Source organism: Apteryx rowi, unplaced genomic scaffold, assembly GCF_003343035.1.
Source record: "Apteryx rowi isolate R43461 unplaced genomic scaffold, aptRow1 scaffold_495, whole genome shotgun sequence".
Taxonomy (NCBI): Eukaryota; Metazoa; Chordata; class Aves; order Apterygiformes; family Apterygidae; genus Apteryx; species Apteryx rowi.
In genome coordinates, this window is record NW_020450755.1 from 483,757 (window position 1) to 503,857 (window position 20,101).

The 20,101-nt window shown below is 39.8% G+C and overlaps 1 protein-coding gene across 2 annotated transcripts in view; it reads right to left on the bottom strand.

The window, feature by feature from the left end:
• Positions 1-20,101, bottom strand: part of TIAM2 (T cell lymphoma invasion and metastasis 2) — a 185,442-nt gene that overhangs the window by 135,310 nt on the left and 30,031 nt on the right. For both annotated transcript variants that reach the window (XM_026079217.1, XM_026079215.1), the window contains exon 2: positions 14,115-14,268. The gene's annotated coding sequence lies outside the window, so the exon portion shown is untranslated. The remainder of the gene's footprint in view (positions 1-14,114; positions 14,269-20,101) is intronic.

Consider the following 20,101-nt stretch of genomic DNA (forward strand, 5'->3'; position numbering starts at 1 on the left):
CTACTCTTCTCCATCACCTTCTCTTCCCATCTTCCTTTACTCTCACATCAGTACCACATATTGCCTCCTCTGAACAGCTATTCTTTATCCTCTCTTCCCCTCCTGCAGAAATAGCTTCTAGACTAGACAGCTTTTCCCTTCTGCCCCTTCCCAGTGACTCCCTCCTACTCGTCCCTCCCTGCTTTCTTCTCCCTACCACAGCCGATGGAAGAGTCCCCCAAAATCCATTCAATTACCCACATTAGGTGACATGGCAAATTGGTGCTTGCTTTATTAGTCCATCTGAAGCTGTGGCTCCTGGTCTGAAGTTGGCTGTTTGGAGATGCTGGCAGTGCTCTCCCACAGAGAGAAGGTTATCTGCCACATGGCTCTAGCCATCGCAAACAACTTTGTTGCTGCCACTGGCTTTCTGCAACATGCTTATCTTGCTGCATCACTTGGCTTTTGCAACCTGGCCTTTAGGATGTGGTTAACAACAACTGTCATATTTTATGTACTACGCATCTCTCATACACAGGAGAATTCGGGACTTCTAAGCCTGTGCCTGCGAGAAGACCAGATGGGCCATTCTGTGATCCTGCGAATTTCATGTTGGCCTTCTCCCACTGAAATCTTTGGATTTTATGTTCCTCTGTGCATCCTGAGTAGCAAAAGCATCAACTTATATTATATTTCTTCATTCTGTTTGTGCCATGGTCAACACTAGCTTTGAATAATATTTGAAGAAGTAATTTTTCTCTCATCTAACAGTTTATAAAAGAAAAAAGTATCAAATATGAACTATTTATTAAAAAGACAGAGCACTGATGCTCTGAAATTAGATAAAACAAGATTAGTTCACACACACACACACACACACACACATTGTAAAATTATTTGTAGCTAACTGCCTCCCTCTCTACTTAAAAGTCTCAGAGCAAAACACACCATGCCACTCGAGCTGGTTTTCTTTGCTCTGAAAATACAGAGGACGGGCACAAACTTGTTCCAACCACCTAGTTCAGAGGAGCAGACGGGCTCCACCAGTGATGTAGGTTGTCATAAAACTGCAGTGCAAGGGTGAGCCGTGTGCCCTGCCCATGCTTCTGGCCCTGGCCCCTTTCCCAGCCCCTCCTCTCACCAGCTCTGGTGCTCGCATGACCTTTCACTAAGCTCTTTAAATACACTAACCCCTGGCACAAGACTATTGCTAGACCTTTCCTAAGGGCATTAAAAATGGCTAACTCAAACTCTTCTTGTGTCTTCCTGAGTCCAGGCTACCCCTCTCAGGCAGGATAATTTTTCCACCACTTCACTTCCTCAAACTGGCCCTCCAGCAGGTCAGATGAGTGCCAGTGTCATCACTGAGAAACAACAGGGGAGCCTGCAGAGGGAGGGAAGGGAAGCGCGTGGGCTATCCAGAGCCTGCTGGGGTACGGTCATGCAGCAGCGTCCCAGCCTGCGGCTGCCAAATTGGCCCTCTGCCAACTTGCCCCTCCAGTTCCCTGGCCCTCCTTGCCCTGACCCTGCATCACAGAGCCTCCCTCCTCGGACTAAAACAGCAGAAAGAAGAATTATTCAACTTTTTCCCTTGGGTTAGCTTTATGACATTTTAACAAGTTAAATCAGCTCCTAGGAGAGTCCAGCGAGCACGGGAGACCATGGCACCCACAGCGGGTGGCAGGCAGGGAGGGAGGCAGGCAGGGAAACCCTCCCTTTCAGGGCGAGCCCATCTAACGGCTGGTTGCTGCTATCTGGGGCACCATGCATACGCTTAAATTGGCTTATGCAGCCAACGGGAACCACGTCCTATACCATTAAAGCTCCCTGATGAATCCGATACGATATAGTTCTTTTTAAAATATTTTACGACCTTAACAAAACACTCTGAATGTATTAAATTAATCATTAAAATGAGCAAAGCTAATTATTTCATCTTTCATCAATATTATTGGAACTTCTCAAGAACTACTAAGTTCAGTTATTTAAAACAAAGTAGACAATTTGAAGAAATGAAAAGGGAAAGACAAATGTTCAGAAAACATGAACTGTCAGAAAAGTTGAAGGAATTGGGTTTGTGTAGTACAGAAAAGAGAAGAAAAATGGAAAATAGAATACTTTTTCAAGATACTAAAGGCTGTTATAGAGAGACTTGTCATCAACTGTCAGCCATCCTCATCAAAAATAGACAAGAAATAAATCAGCTTGATTTCCAGTAAAACTTTTACATAGATGTTAGGGAAAGTTTTCTAAGTGCAATGATACTAAGACCAAGTTACCTTAGGAAGACTATAAGTACAGATCAATTGGCCAGAAAAGGGAACATGGAAGGGAAATGACATATTATACCTTACGATGGTGCTAAAAGCCTCCAGTAACTGACTGCCAAAATGAAACAAAAAAAATAGTTGCTGCCAAGCGTCAGCAAGTTGCATCCATTTGACAGGAAATAGGAAAGAGCAATCATTTCAAAATAAATAATGCACAGCTTTCGACTAATGGCTTTGAAACTTTTTAATACTGTATTTGCTTTAGAATAACTCTTTAGATTTAGACTAGATTGGGGGGGGGGGCGAAATCATAGTACACATTTCCCATATACTTCTTGCAGAAGTGTTTGGAAAAAAACATCCACTAGTTGACAGCGCAGTTCTGCACCTACCTTTTTCTAATGAAAACTGACCTTCATGACACAGTTTTCTGTATGAGGTAAAATACAGAACGTTTTGCCACACTTCAGCCAAAAAATAAGCTGCTACTAAGCAGCTGGTGTAACACTTGCTCTCTTTTCTTTCCATAGTCTTGACAAGAGTGGTGACTCTATAACTAAGCTTTCCAAATCCCTTCTGTTATAAAACCTTGCTTTTAAAATTTTGCAAAGTTTTGGCTAACAAATAGCATGGCTCTGAATGGGACATAACAAAGTTAATATTTATGGCCACTGTCAAACTCATTCAACGGGGGTCGAAGCAGAATTCTACATAACTGTTTATTGCAGCAGGCAACACTCAATAATATAATCAGATTATGATCTCTGTCACATTAGTGTAAATCTTCCTCAAAGTTGATGGGGGGCAGGAGGGAGGCACAGAGACAAAAAAACAAAACACAAAAACAAAACCCCAAAACACACACACACATATCAGCGGATGAATTCTGACCCAGATCACATTGATGGTAAAACCCCCACTGAGTCCAGTGACGCCAAGACTTTGTCTAGGGAAATTATTACAGTTTTAGGCTATCATAGCTAGTCCAAAAATCAAGCTGTTCGCTGCTGAATGCCACCTGCTACTGCCTGGCAAAGCATGTTTGAACAATTACACAGGGCATATTATCATAATGAACAGGGCTTTTCATTTAAAAATGCACAAGTGCTGTGCTGAGGTGGGATCATTATCCTCAACCTGGCGGGGGGGGGAGGGGAGAGCAAGAGAAGGGAGGGGGGCGACAGGCACAGGGACAATAGCAACTTCTCCAGGCAAAACAGCAGCCAAGGGAAGAATGGGACTTAGGTACCCCAAACTCTATTGCTACACCTTTTCCTATAGACTGCATGCTTAATTCGGAAGTAACGTATTTCACATTGTGCATTATGTGAGCATCTGTCTAAATGCATGCAGAAAAGCAATAGCTTGTAAAGCAACATATTGTCCTATTTCACCACGTTATGTAAAGAACCTGAAATGGGCCATATTGGACCAGATGCACTGGGCCATTTAGGAGAATCAGTCTCCTGCAGTGACCAGCAGCAGAGGCAAAGCCAAGGGTTGTTTTGGGGAAGTTACAGAAATACAGTAATCATGAAGCAATCTGTCAATGACTGCAGACTGACTTTTTTTTTTAACCGAAGTTTCTTTACAAAGAAAAAATTGAAATTGCATGATCTGTGTTATTCAGGAAATCAAACTAGATGATCACAGTAATAATGTATGGCCTTGCAATATATTAATTTAAAAAATTCTCAAGCATTTGACAATTTCATTCTCTTTATTTTTGCCCCATCAGGTCCAAAGAATTTAGGAAACCCAACCTTCACCTCCTAGATTTTGCTATACATTTCCCTTTACAGAATCTACAAAAGCCTTGGAAATCAATTTCTGCAATCATTTCTAACTTCTGTGAATAATCAGAACTTTGTTCAACACTATTGCTTTCATTACAATACACATAAATAGCTCCTTGACTTGCACAAAACCTGAAACCGCTTTAATCAATTAGCTATATATAGTCTGGATAAATACTGATTTTGAGATTCTGGGTATACAGCCAATCCTGTGCTATTTGCTAATACTTTGATCTAAATTCACATTATTTTAAGAAGAAATGAAAAATATTCTGGGGAGAACAAAGACAACAGCAAAGAAATTACAGATTGTAAAAGCTAGAGGATACGTACATTAGCTAAAAACCTAACATGTTCCAAAAGCATTTCAGAAGGCAGAGATACACTTAGACTTATCACAAAATGAAACACAAGAATCCATACATTTGTTACTTCGCTACTCCCTCAGGAATTCACTCTTGATTTTTCCATTAGCATACCACTATATTAAATATATTTAATAGCACCAAAAGACAGTACTATAGTCCAGTTTGTGTGTGTATGTGCGTGTGTATGTACTACATCATCCTCTATTGCAGCAGTATACTGTACATGATTTATGTACGTGCAACAGAAATGATTATTCTGTAGAAATATCACAGGAAATGACACACCGGAAATAAAACAACATAGATGTCTCACAGTCATTTCCTAAACTTCTAGTACAGCAATCTGCTGAGCTCCTGAAAGAACTCAGATGCTGTTGACAAGAAAAATAACCAAAGAAAATGAACAAAAGTGCTTCCCTCTCCCCAGCAGGCTATCTGGGTTCTGAGAGGAGAAAAAGATGAACAAGATGATAAGCTATGGAATAACTGGTAATTTGCCACCTAGAAATATTCTTTATTAGGTATTAACCATTAGTATTGTCATGGTTCATCTGCAATGGCTATGGACAGAGGGGAGAAGGGACCTGCCAGAGCTGCGAAAACAAGAAAGTGGAAGATTAATGCATGGTGAATGCTCAGGTAGTGGCTAGGGAAAGAAGGGTACATGGAAAAAAAAAAAATCACAATATTTCCCAGGACAGATCTTTTTGGTCTTCTCTTTTGTCTCTCTCCATCATGAAATACCCCCCACTCCTTTCAGGTATCACCTCACTAACATTTATTATCATGCAGTAACACTAAAAAGCCTCAGGCCATACAAACTCCTAGTGTTTCAGGCAGTAGACAGTAAAAATTCAGTCCATATCCTCCAGATATCAACAGATGTGAAGAAATAATCATGTCTCAGTCAAGTTGCCAATGTGCAACAGAAGACTGAGTCCTGGAAGCCAGATGAACTCAATACAACTTCAGTGTGGACTCTAAAGAAGTGCTAGAATACATCTCATTATTAGGGTTAAACCAAACCCAGAATATAGAGAACTGCTCTTTATTTATGTAAATTTAACCAGTTAAAAATAGTCAGAAAATGAAGAAATTTGTCAGCCTGTGTCTCATTATTACTCAATATTATGCTATTACCCCTCATCCTTAATACAGTCATTTAATGAAAAAGTATATGAAAAAGTCACATGTAAAAATACACAATAGTTATAAAATACATGAAAAAATCTGCCATCAATGTCCTAGTCTAAGAATCAATGAGACATTTTTATACTATTCTTTTCTGAGAAAAAAGATCAGAAGTGTTCAGTGCAAGTTTTGTACACCTTTGTGCATTAAATAGATTACACTGACACATACTTTAAATGTAATTATTTATTGCAATTTTTTCCCTTGCCCACTAGAGGAATTGGTAAGCCTGCTTAAATGCAGTGTTCAGGAGAACGTCCATGTCACTTCATGAAGCTTTTTTGTGTTTTGAGACAGAACTCAATTACTCAAACGATTCATGTGCAGTTGTACCATTAGGTACATTAGACATTAGGTATTTCACGAGGTATATGACCCCCAGGTATTTCATCTGAGTGGCAAAGAAATACAGAAGTGAAACAAGTCTTATTTAATGACCTGCTCCTAAAAATAGTTTTGAAAATTTCAACAATTTTTAAAATCCATCTTTTTTCAAAAAACAGAAATACTTATATAAAATGAAACAGTTGTACTTCATTCTTTTCCCCTGTAAAGCTGCCTAAAAAAACAAATACTTTCACCACAAAGGTACTGTGAATTTTGTCAGAAGTGAAAGATAGTCTTTGCCAATAAAAGCTTCCTTTCCTGTAGGAAAAAATAGGAAGTTTTGCAAAAATCAGTACAAAATTTTCCATAACTAGGTAAAACTTCATACTGTAAAAATACGTATAATTTTCTTCAGGTAACAGAAAAAGATTTCTGACACTTACACTATTACCTAGAAATCAAGGAACCATAACACACACACACACACACGCTGTATAAACACTCAAATCATCTTAAAACACTATGGGTGAAATCTTGGTCCATTAAAGTTGATGGCAAACTTCCCATTAACTTCAATAGGGACAGGATTTCATCCATTGTGCCAACTCATAAAACAGAAAAGGGTAAAGAAAAGCTTTGAAATATAAAACTAAAACAATAAATAAGATTGCTTTAATCACCTCTTCTGATGTCTTTGATCCTTCAGGCAGTTCCTGCCCCTCCTTCTGATATATTAACAAGCTGAAGGTTCAATGCTTAAGTAGTTGATTTATCTTACACTCCAATACAGCTTTGGACCATACCCTACCCTTTTCGCTTTTTAAATGACTAGCAAAACAGCACACAGCAGATCTTACACAGTTGCATTTTACTAGTGCAGGAAAATATTCATTTCTTCTGCAACATTAAAATTCAGTTTTGCGATGACTCATGCGTAGCAACAATCCAGGGCACTAAACTTCCTAAAACTGCTTTTTTAGGTTAATGGGAAGCTTCTTCATGGTTGCTGTGCAAGATACTTTATCAGAAATGAAGGAGAGCAGGCAGCACCATTTGGTTTCCATTCAAATTCTGTTCCAGTCACAAATGAAAGGGTGTTTTGCAATTATATTGTCACCTATTTGGGTGTACTTCAAAAACTTCAAAGCAGCACATTTCTGAAAATGAAATGGCCTGGTGGGTCCAAAGGGAGAAAAATACCTGAAGGCTGAATGTCTTTCACAAGATACTGGACACTAGCAAAGGCTGTTAAGCCATTCACTTCTGTTACCTGTGTAAGAACTACCTATTTAGGTGTACTAAAACAACCAACTGTATCAGTATGTGAAAAGCAGAGGTTTCACTCAATACTTTAATGAATTAGCTGAGGCTATGTTTACTGACACAGTCAAGCGAAAGGTAAATTCTGTAGCATTGCAGGAACTTGTATGAAATAAGGGCTGCTGCAGGGAAGTACACTGAACTCCAGTGGTATTGAATTCTTTCCATTTTCTAAAAAAAATAAAATAATCTTTTTAATTATGTTTGCAAAAACCTGAAATTTATCACAACTGTTTTGTTCATGTCCATCAATAATTAGTTTGTAAATGCCAACAACAGGCCAGACAGAAAAGAAAGAAAAAAATTACAGGTCATGTCTCAAAAGGTATGCAACATTAAAACTGACCCAAAATTTGCTTGTAAGAACCAATAGTGAGAACATGAGCATCTCAGCATGAAACATTTTCCTGTATTACACAGTCAGTCGTTTTGAAATGTGGCATTCTCCAATATGACAGCCTAACACGTTTAAGAAATTGGCCCTATAGGCAAATTCAGAGGAAGATTCAGATGTGCTTGTGCACCATAATTTCCAGCTTTCTAAATTGGTTCTTATTGGCAAGACTTGGCAGACATTTATCTGATATGTTACTACAAAACCCGCACATGTTTCAGTGCTCATGTCATGGACCATATGTAATAATAATACAGAACCTCAGCTAGATGTTTCTATGACTGAGTTAACAAGAGCAAAGTGGTGGGATCTGGATAACAATTCCTGAGAAGACAGAAAACAGGACCAAAGTATTAAATCCAAGTAACACTTTAGATTGGCATCCTATTCCTGTCAAGTGATAGAGGTTGTGTGTTCAAGGCCAAGGTTCTCAAGTGTTGTTTTAGTGGGACTAAGGACAAAGGCGAAACTGCTGAAACAGTAACAGTAGAACATTTTTGACTGGAGTTAGTCAAAAGCTCAGTATTTTGCTGAGAAGTTTTAATTTTGTGAGAATTTTTCTTTAGAAGAATTTTCAAGAGATTCTCACATTCTCTAAAATCTAGGGCTTACAGGAAGTTCAAATCCAGTCCCCTGGTTTGCCTAATTCTGAGCAATCCAGAATTAAGAAAAAAAACCCAAATCCTGTGAGTCAGGCAGTGCACGGACACAACAAGCATAGGTTTCCAACATCAGGGCTGTAATCACCAGCCTGCCATTCATATACATTCCAAAATCTCATTTTGCCAGCCGAAGAGGGGCATTTTAATATATTTAATGCAGTGTCCTCAAAAACGTTCAGAAGATTCCCCCCCCCCCCTTTTCCAACACAGAACAGAAATAAGTCTAGAAACTTAAAAGTTTCCTTGAAGGAAAACTTCCTCCAGCTACTTGGCTTCAGAACTAGAAGTAGTTAGAAGTGGGTCCCTAACCAATATCCTGTAATATGCCTGTATCCAGGACGTCCTGCCTCCAAGAGAAAAACAGCCCAGCGGGAATAGCAGTCTGTCTCTCTTGTACAGAGCAAAGCAGACCATCGAGCTCAGGGCCCTAGAGCTCAGAGCTTATCAAGATGTCATTTCTGCTGCTGCCACTGCTCCTCTCCTGGAGCAGGTTGTCTAGAGCCCCCATGCATCCACACCTTCACTGCCACAAGTATCTGAGCTAGTGGTTTTGAACTAGATTAAAACTGACTTGGATATGTCTGTACTATACTGCAGCTCTTCTGTGACGAAAGGGCAGATAAATCCAAGGTTGTAACCCTTTTACAGACAAACAGAAAGCTAGCATTACCAGTTTATGCTTCTCAAACAGAAAACAGTCACTCCAATTTTTTTAAAGGTGGTGTAGGGAACATTCGATGTATGTACTTTTTCAATGGGGAAAAAAAGATCTATATGATAAACCTGGATAGGAGACAATACTTCAGCTGGGAAAAGAGATTATGCCTTAAGATTTTGCAGAATATTGGAAAAAAGCAGAAATCAGAGATTACATTCAGGAGATTGCATCTCTGTGAGCAGACAAAAAGAAGCAGCTGTCAATTTCAAACAGGATTTCCATATCCTGTTGATTATAGTGTTATGGCTCAGGTGGGAAAATAATGATCTACCCTGAATGACGGTGGACTCAGTTAAAATGCTTCTCCGAGAAATATAAACACAGTCAAATACTCCTTTTGTACTTGTGCTTATACACACAGCACCACCTTTTGTGCTCAAAGTCTGGCCATGCAAACCAAATAAAATCCTGGTGCAACGTTACAGCATACCAGCTACACTATGATAACTCACCAAATTCATACATTTACTCCCTGCCACTTCAAAAGGAGGAATAAACTATCCCGCGTGATAGGTAACCTGTCCTTCACTTACTGCACAGCAAGAGCACATGCACAGGTAGTTATCATGGCTTGGCTGCAGGCTGACACCCTCCTCGCACACCCTGGGGATTTCTGCTCCCATACCCAAGGCACACTCCCAGCAGCTCCACAGGAGAAAGGTGCCACTTTGCACCTTTCATCTCAACACCTTGCCAGCAATACCAGCATATAAAAAAGTGTCAAACTGATATATATACAACAGGGAGAACTGTTCCATTGCTGCAGGGCTGCATCATTAAACTTTGCCAGGCATGCCCAGTTTTTGTTGTCTTCTTTAGCAAGTCTGATGATCTATGCTGACAGTACAGTTGAGCTGTGCAGTAGTGGAGGAACAGGCCATGAGAGAGATCCTAAGCAACACTGAGGCAATTGGTAAATTAATGCACATCTAGAAGAGATGTATAGACAGTAAGTACAGCTAGCCAACAGTGGAAATATAAAGATTATTTCAAATTGAAGTCCTTAGGGCTTCCTTCCAAGTTACGCTGAAAAAAAAATGCATACGCTTTTTTTTTTTTTTTTTTTTTAAGGAAATCAGTAACATGGCTCTAGGTTTATTCAGTTTACATAATGACAAACTCGCCACAAGGCTGTTGCCTGTCAACAAGAAATTATTTCCTAAATACAAAGCTTAATCAGTAGGGCATAGGGCTTCCCTCAACAGACTGACATTTGCTTTTGCTTCCTCAGCCTGTTTTGAACCTTTCAAGTTTCTAGACTATATCTGAAAAGTTGTCACAGGGGACTGCCCAACTGCCACAAAGTTTTTCACCCATGTCCCTACCTTGTTTCACATGAATTCTGAACGGACATTGTTGGCACTGAAATCGTGTGTTATGGAAAGAGTTTAAGACTGTTCTAGCCCCTGGTTTATGTGAAGGCACTGGTGCGTATCCTTCTCTTTACATTTGATTACTTCCCAGATCATTCTATTGAAAATCTGAAAAATCAATTTTGTGGGGTTTTTTCGTAGTCTATAGACTTTTGTTTGACATTCTCTAATCTGATCAACCACATGAATAAGACTTTCACTTGGAAAGGAGATAAAGAGACAAGCCTTGTTTTTAATTACTTTAACCTAGGAACAATTTGCTGCAGGAGCCTACAGATGGAGTTATGATCATATCTTAAGCGAATATCTGAGTCCACAGTCTTGCTGCATATGCCAGCAATACTGGGCCATAATTAAAATGGCCATTAAAGTAAGCACACAGTGACCTACTTATCTCAACTACACATAAGCTTTGCTTCAAGGGATATTCCTCTGAAAAATCTGGTGCCCATCTTCCTTAGGTTACACCACCAATGAAGATCCAGTGTGAAAACATACAGTGAAGTACTTCACTGTTACCACCATCAACACATCCGTATCTCAAAATAATGAGCTCTCTTCCTAACTTGTATTTTCTACATCTTTCACATGCACAACAAATCACTTTCCAGGGCAACTTAAAAGTTGGTGTGTAGTGTGTGTGCATTTGCGTCTGAGCGAAGCCCAAGGGCAGATCAATGCTTTGAAGCCTAAATCAAGCACATGGAAGGCAGGTTCTTCAGCCTAAGGAACCAGGAGCCCTCAGAAGAACCAGCATTCCCTGAATCACAGCCCTGGGAAGGGAACCAGGCATTTGACTCCTCTCAGTGGGAACTCCAGGAGCACTCTACTGGAGCAAGCCTGTCCTAGGAAATGAACATTACCAGAGACCTTATTAGTATCAAGTTTATGTTGCCCTTTTCAAGAAAGTTCTAAGGAGATAAATCAGGACAAGACCTACAGGGTCAATGCTTTGCTCATGAGATCAGTTTTTAAACCACTTATATCTCCAAAACATATTTGGATGGAATAATTAATGAAGTCCAAATGCTTATCAATACTACCAGAGTCTGCATAACTTCTTCCATATGGGCTGGCTGCTGTAACAAAATTCAGCTGTAACACAAATGTAGAAACAATCAAGCTTGGTACTGCAATTCACTGAGTAATTTCAGGTTATAAAACTGAACAGATGGCATTTGTGATCTTTATTCACTATCTTGGACTTTTTAATTAGATTCCAGTTCAAGTTTGTCTGCTGGTGTAAAAGCCACTGACCCCAGGTTTCAAAACAACCTTAGGAGTTCCATTGCTCTCTCTGACAGAAACTACCATGTTAGGGAACTGCTGCAGGCGCAGCTCCCTGCTGCTTCCACCTGAGGAACTGGTCAGCAGTTAATTAACAGGAGAATTAAAAGGATAGTCCAAAAATGTAGCTACGCCTTAGCCAAAATGCAAATTAATGTTTTAATGCACCACACTGCTTTATAATTTTAGAATGCTTTTGGTATATTTATCATTAGCAGTCAGTATGCCGTAATTTTCTCTTCCATGCCTTTGTACTGTCCTCAAATTTTAGTCAGATTCACCTTCTGCCACTGACAAACTCACTGTAGGTTTTCACTGCTTTTTGGAAAACTGAAGGTGGTCATAATCAGAATGAAACAAAATACACAGACTGAACAGATCACAAGAACTTACAAGACAATAAATAGTGCATCAACCCCACAGCACTGAACCATGGCAAAAACCTACAGCATTGTCTGTGGGACCCAATCCTAGAGTCCCCCAACAGCTATTAGTCTTACTACATTCTAGAATCAGGTCCACTATTTCCTTTTATTAATACAGATCAAACAAAACAAAACAAAACCCTCACAGGTTGACTAACATGACAAATTGTGACTTTTCATGAATGCTGAAGCATATAAAATCTCAGTGGCATTTTTATTCTAAGACAATAGAGTACAGAACAATGCACCTGAACAATAAATCTAGTTATATTAATCATAATGCCACAGCATCACAGCTATCCTTTAAAAAAAAAAATTGTCTGCTTTGGGGTTTTTTGTTTGTATTTTTTAATTTTTTGAGGAGGAAAAACTCCAAAATTCAGAAGAGCTTCTAAACTGTTGTAGCCACATTCAGCGTAGCACTGATGACTCTTGCACAACTCACAGCTGTGCTGATTTTATATAATATCCTGAATTTAAAGGCTAGTATTAAAAATAGTCTGGCTGTTTCATAAAAGCATTCTGTTATGGAGTCGAGTACTCTACTAACCAGATAACAGCAAATGCAAAGCTCGTGTCTATGAATTCCTCTGCGTTTGGTGTCCTAAGTTCCCTTCAAGTTACAGAACTCTAACGTCATTAGAAAATGTAGCAAAGCTCCATTATATACCGATTTTAAAAAAGATAAGAGTGTTAAAAAAATCAACTGAATGTAAAATTATGTTTTTTACTGTTTCAATATCAAACAATATCAATCACCTCTAAGTAAGTCACCTGCATGGTGTGTATCAAATTGGGAGGAAAAAAATCTAACTCTGAGAGTTCCCTTGCTTATTGAGCCTCTATTTGCCCCAAAGCTGTTTGCCAGGTGAAAAAAGCAATCCTATCGTAGCACTGAAAGGGACAGAATCCCTCTGAAACTACACCCATCACCAGTGGAAGTGTCTAAGATCACTTCAGACAAACCCCTGGGATGAGTTCACATCCAACCCTCTTTCCGAGGATTTTGTGAAGTGCAGAACTGCTCACAGGGTTCACTTCTTAAAAGATGAATTTATTAGGGTTCTGCAGTGGGTTCCTGCTACTAAGCCCAAACACAGCTGGATTTTTTGTTAACTAGTAGCCCATAGTGCCCCAGTCCTTTTACAGAGCATAGTATTGAAACCACTGTGATTCTTTTAATTGAGAATAGCAAAAACTGCTGGAGCAATTCAGAATAATGAAAAGTTGAATAGACACTCTCCCTTCATCCTTTTATAAAACACCATGACCAAGTCTTTTAAAAATCTCTAAAACAATCCCTTTGTTTCACATGCTAAAATGAACAGTGCTGGGAGAAACTTGCCCTCCCAAAAGTTCAAATGCACCAGGTCTTTCAAATCGCCTGCAAGAGTCTCTCTTTCATATGCCATGCATAAAACATGTGACTAGAGCAGAAAGACATCAGATAATCACCAGAATTAAAATTTAGCACTGCTTTGTGCTTTGGAGACAGAGAGAGATCAGGAATAGTGCATCTCTTTGTTGGTCATTTTCTCTCTGAATCTGGAATGATGCAGAGTACACCAGAAACTTCACCCATTCTGTCTCCTTCAACAGGGGCATCTGCCACATCATAACACTCATAATAGCTGGGCAGGAAAAAGCCCAAACCCCTCCCTCTCCTTCTTAAATATAGAAAACTGCACCTATGCTATTTACAGATTTGAACCCTTGTCTGTACTGAAGTTTTGTAAATATAACCTATTTTGAAGTCAAGGCATTAGGAGTTGGATCAATGCCTAGAGAGAAACCTAATTCAGACAGGCTACATTTCCTTCAGCGCTGGTGTTCACTATTGGTTGCCTCTAAGCCCTCAAAGGCACCTAGCCAATATGAAACATAAGACCCAGGGACTAAAGTGAAATTTAAGCTGGTGGTATCTGGACCTTGGCCTATAACTCTTTTGTAACCCAATTTATACATTCAAAAATACATAAACCAACAAAATAAAAACAAACAAACCTTGCATAATTTATTTGCTCTCTGCATGCCTTGTTTCCCACTGCATCCTGGAGCAGAAGCACAAAAGGCAGGGTGTGTTTCTTAACACTGGCCTTGCTGCTTCATGAGCTGAAGAATTTTTCCTGTAAGTCTCTATTTTAGCAGAGCTGACAGTCTGAAAAAATAAAAACAGTTTTGTTAACATGTGGATGCTTAGTTACATTAGAAATAACCTTATTTCTGGACCACTGCCAGCTAAATCATTAACATCTCACATGTGAAGCCAATAACTACACAGGCAAAAAGAGCAGCTAGAAACATCCCCCTTTAATTCACACATCACTTATACATTCTGTGCAGACAGCTCAGGCACTGCAACTAAAAGCTTTCTTCCCCAAAGTCAGCTTAGAAACTGATGGTACAACAAATTGCAACATGTGCTTAACAGGAATTTGTATTGAGCTGCCCAGATTTCCTCTGGGGAGGGTCCATCCTGTGGCAGCTCCCATATCCCTCACCCAGCCAACACAACCAGGGAAGAGGAGTTGGAAAAGGGCTGGCTCCGTCATGGTCCCTTTCATACCACTGAGACACTAATGGAGAACAGTGCCTGGGTGCCACAAGAGGACTGCGTCCCACACATGGCATATTTCAGAAGACCTTTTGGATCTGTTCCTATATGTTCATATTCAAAGCTTCTTGCAGCCCAGTTCTGAAAAGGCTACCAAATCCGAGCCACAACATCTGTGAAAAAGTCATGTCAGATACAGAGAACTCCTGTGGAATTTTTCTTGCACCAACTGAATAAAACTCTGAAAAAACACCTTCTGTTTTAAAGCAGATGAACTAACCTACTGCTCTTTTGCCCACACCACYGCAAAAGGATAAGACAGAAGACATAACCACTGTACTTGTTTAATGCAAATACACTGAAGATGGTCCCTAACTGAGCTCCTAAAAGCTGGCAAAGATAACTTCTTTCTCTACAAATTACAAATTCTGTCATTTTCATGCTGCAAAGCATCAGGTTGTATTACAATATTTTCTGTGATGTTTGAAGTGGCATGGCTGACTTTCAACATCTTTTTCATGGCACACAGCACCTTGTCACAAAAATATCCTTTTTTGTACAACAGAGAAACTGACATGCTACAACAGAATTAAAACTAGCACAAGTATTTTATTGTACTTCTGCTTTAAAAAGCAGATCTTACTGAAGAATCTGGTGATATAGTCAGCATACAACAAAATAGTCTCAATTAAAACACCACATGTAAACATGTAAAAAAGAAACTAAGGGTTACATTTCCATGTAAAGTTCTCAAGCAGAAAAATAGGGCAATAAAATGCTGAAAGTTTTCTTTCCGCAGGATTATTCACTGGAATTAGAACATGTTCCTACTCTGCAGTAGGCTCAAACTGACTTCAGTGAAAGCAAGGCTGTCCCATTAAAATAAAACACAGACAAAACAGCAAATAATACAAGCTGCAAAACCACAATACAAACGGGACAAATTAACAATGGGCCAGCAAAGTAAAAAGCAGTATCAGACTGCAAGTTACGCCCAAAAGGAAATGTGAGTAATAAGGTTTAGCTTTACCATAAAACCACTTGTAAACTTCCAAATACAAAATAGAGCTTTGCTGTTGGGGAATAAAATATATCTATACAGAACATTTAAAATACACACCACCAAAACTCTCATCATCACCAGAGACATAGTCAAGTGCTGCAGAGTAGGGCTGCAAGTGTCAAGACAACAGAGTTTATGTAAACTGCACTGACCTATGCAGTAAAAAACACCTTCTGTCACAAAGTCCATAGTGTCATTCAGTCAGTGACAGGATGGTCAGCTCCTCTGGCTGCAACTGTGGCTGATGCATACTTTTTAATCATACTTATTTCTCCTACCCAATGACATGGCATAGCTCTGCTCTTCAAAGAGACACAGCTCTTCCTTCACCATAGTGCCCAGTTCCTGTATACCAGCAGCTATACTCAAGAGTTGAGCAGTAACTTGCTCTCACCCACACGAATCTCTGAAAATCCCTCAACTGGCTGTGCGCCTTCTCTTTCTATGTTCTTTGCCTACTGGCACCGCGTATCCAGCTCTTCACAGATGGGCTTCTTTATTGCAGCTTTGACAGGTGGGGAGTGAGCATACTGCAAGACCTAGTATGATGCTACATGCAAGAGCTGCATCTGTATAGGCATGTAATTTTAACAACACAGACTATACTCTGCCCTCATGTGCAAACATGACTCCCCTGGATTTCCGCCGATCCATAACTACAGTAGAAATGTAGCTCGCTGTTAGCTAATTGCACCTATGGTGACCTCACAAAAATAAAACTCAGTCATCCAAGATTTGTAGATGTACAGCTAAAACAATTCAGTCTGGGCAGGAACTGGCAGAAACGAGAGCACAATGCTTACAGCAGGCAGATGGTGTATTACTTTTGATATGAAGGAAAGAATTTATGGCAAAGTAATACAATATCCCTCTACCAGTCAAATCTTAATGAGAGGCTTAAGGACTGTATCCTACTCTCTTCAAAGAACACTTATTGGTCAGGGAAGAGGGCCAGTTTTTCTGAAGTATATCCAGGACTCCCCACTCCCAGAAAGCTAACTCTAAAACGGGGTCACAATGTTTCCCCCAAAGTAGCCCATCAAGTGTTGAAGGAAGTTTGCCGCAAAGAATACACACTTCTCAGCAATTCTCTGCCAGCTCTGTGATACCCATTTCCCTGTATCTTCAGAGGGCTCAGTAAGGAGGCTAAACATAAAGAATATTTCCAAATAAGTGGTAGCATTTTGTTGCATACATGCAAAGCTTTACTCATTCTAGTATCTTTTTATAGCACAGCCTAGGAGGAAGCAGGCGTTCTTACATCAATGACTTTACAACACTGATTCACTCCTCTTTCCCCTTTCTTAGAACAAGTCTTTTAATATCAAGTATTCTCATTAAAATTCTACTGAGTGAACTGCTTGTGAAGCAACCAATCTTAAAAATATATTTTTATGTATCAAAAAAATGAAGAAAGGTTAAAAAAAGAGGAAAAAGTAATTAAAAGACAATTACAAATTAAAAGACAAACTTTAGTAACAGTCACTTAAACCTCACAAAAGCAAGAAAACTCATATCTCAGAATGCAATTCTATTCTTCTGCATACTAAAGATGCAGAAACCTTATGCATTTAACATGGCTAATACAGAATGATAGGGTTTGCCATTTAGTTAAGGACAAATGAGTAGGCATAGCTGTGAACATCTTTAACTGAATAGGTTTGACTATTTTAGCACTATGTTACTATAACTTGAGTTGGTCATTGATCTGGTATTCACATTTTCATTTTCCTGTTGAATAAGATGGCAAACAAAAATAAATACCAACAAATCGCTAACTGGTATAGTAATAAAGTAAAGACATTAGAACAAAGGTATCATGGGCACTTCCAGCCTTCTTGTAAAATAAGAGCGAGTTACATTATACATTATGCATTCAGTAGTAACATTCAAGTTACATAGGCAGTTCCTCAGTTGCTATTTGGGAAGGGCTTGACAAACTCACTCAGTGTAGGCACTACCTGCATAAGCAGACAGTGAATACTGGTTGCTTTCTTTTGCTAGGTTGCCAAACATCTTCAGTACAAACTACAGCCCCTGGTTGAAGTCGGTGAATGGTGACCAGGTGCCGAGCAACTCAGAAAACAGCTCTGTGAAAACCTTCAATCATTCCAGCTATGGTACATCTCCTATGTCTTAAAAGAGGTACGAGACGCTACCAAACCCCATAGGTCTGACGGGAAGGAAGCACAGAGAGAAAATTGCTCATGTGGTTCCCCTGGAGAGCTAGTTGCTTGCCAGCCAAACTAATGACAGCACAGTGCCCTTGTATAAAGCACACTGCAAGCAGCTGACCAGGAGAGTTATGCACAGCATACATCCAGCCCTTGGCCTTTTGACCATCAGAACAGGAGAGATATTTAAATTTCTTCTGCTGCTGTGCCAGCTGCATTCAACCAACAACCAGTGAACTGCAGGCAGCCTTCTGCGAAAAATCTAGCCATTCACTGCAGGTGGTTYTCTTGTTTTTTTTCCCCTCCCCTCCCCGCTGGAGAAAGTTGGGAGTAGTGTGCAAATCAGATGGATTATCCCAGAAAGTTTTTCCTGTTTACTGAAAAACAGCAACAAGAAGACCCACAAACCCCACAACCTTTTCAGCCGCATCACATCATTCCAAGCATGCAAACGTACTAGACACGTATAAGAGTCGGTGAGCATATACTCAATAAGCAGCAAGAGCCCTGGGAGCCCAGGCTGACTGGTAACACACTAAGCCAGTTCTGCTCACGGGCAGTAAATTCAGCATTCCTCAGATCCCATACTCAGCACATACAGTCAGTCTATTCACAAAGATAAGCATGTGCCACAGTATGCAACTCTGCCCAGGAGGAAGAAGCTTTCCCAACAAAGAAGTTGAACTTTTCTGGGCTTGCATTTTTTTGTTTCAGAAAACTTTACATTCCCCCAGTACAGAGTTTTAGGATCTCCCCCAACTGTTCTGTCAGAATTGAACCAAGTAGGTATATACTTTACAGCACTTCTTTCCCTACCTTTTCTGTTATTTTCAAAATATGCTACTGAAAGCACTTCAAAGTATAATTTTCTTTTTTTATGGAGGATTCAAGTTTCAGAAGCAACACATGAATAAAACTGCAAAAGTATCATTTCCCTAACATTTGTTTGATTCTATTAAAAAAAAAACAAAACAAAACACCACCTTGTTAATTCATTTATCTTTAATTCACTGATTCTATGGAAAACTAATGATCATCACCTAAAGCCTCTCTCTACTCAACAGTTTTAATTAGAAAGATGATCATTGATTAATCCACTTGAGTCACTCTGGAGAAGGTGTGATTTAACAGAGATCATTCCACCCCAGAGAAACATGCATTAACTAGTTCTGGATTAAATTGCTTTCCCCTTTATTCAACTTTTAAAAAGAGCAAAAAAACCCACAACACAGCAACAAAAAACCTTTACTATTATACTCTGCAACACTTACTTTTGTTTTAAAGGAAGATGCACATTTTCTTACCTTGGATTTCATAGCCATCTACTTAACTTTTTAATTATTGCATTTCCTTAAAAAAAAAAGTACCCCCAGGCTGGAGGTTCAGTACCCATTTGCAGAGCCCTGCCAAAAAACTGCAGTCATGAAGTGGGTTTCAGTGTCCCACCTCAGGATAGAAAATAGAAAACCTTCTTTACAGGTTTCCTCACCTCTCCCCCCCCCCTTTTTTTTTTTTTKTTGTTTAAAGCTCTCAGCCTTCAACAAAAGTTATCTGGCTGCAGACTGGCCTATATCCTGCTTCTGAGTCTTTTACCCCTGAAAATGGGTAACCATTCCTTGACCATGCCTATTTGCTGCAACTCACATTGCCCTTAGTTTGGTGAAGCTCATGCTTCACCTTTCCTTAGGGTCACAGCTCTACCTGCTGATGCTCTGAACAGCAAGCAGGACTGGCTAAATTTCTCTTTCCATGAAAATCTCCTTCTGGCCTCTACATGTTAACAAAAGGCATGTCCATGGAATGATCTCCTTGCCAACTGTCCCACTTGTGACTAAGTGGGAGGTATCTCCTTTCTGCAACTCTATATGCAGAATGGCAGATCCCCAGGTGAATTCAAGAAAATAAACCTCTGTCTCCCTTTCCTGTTGTTCAGGAAGCTCTCCTTACCCCCCGGTCCTCCCCTACAAGGTGCAGGGGTAGGGCTGGTGGCTCGGCTCTATGTGCAGGAGCAACCAAATCCCTCTTCTGGTCACCAGAAAGTGACATGAGAAAGGCAGACATGGGGAAGACTGGGCAGCAAGGCTCAGCGGGACAGCAAGGCAACAGCAGGGCTTTCTCTTCTGCAACCTTAATTACATGCTTCATATTGTCTCTTCTCCTGTATGTGTTTCTTCTGGTACCTAATACTCTTTATTCAAAG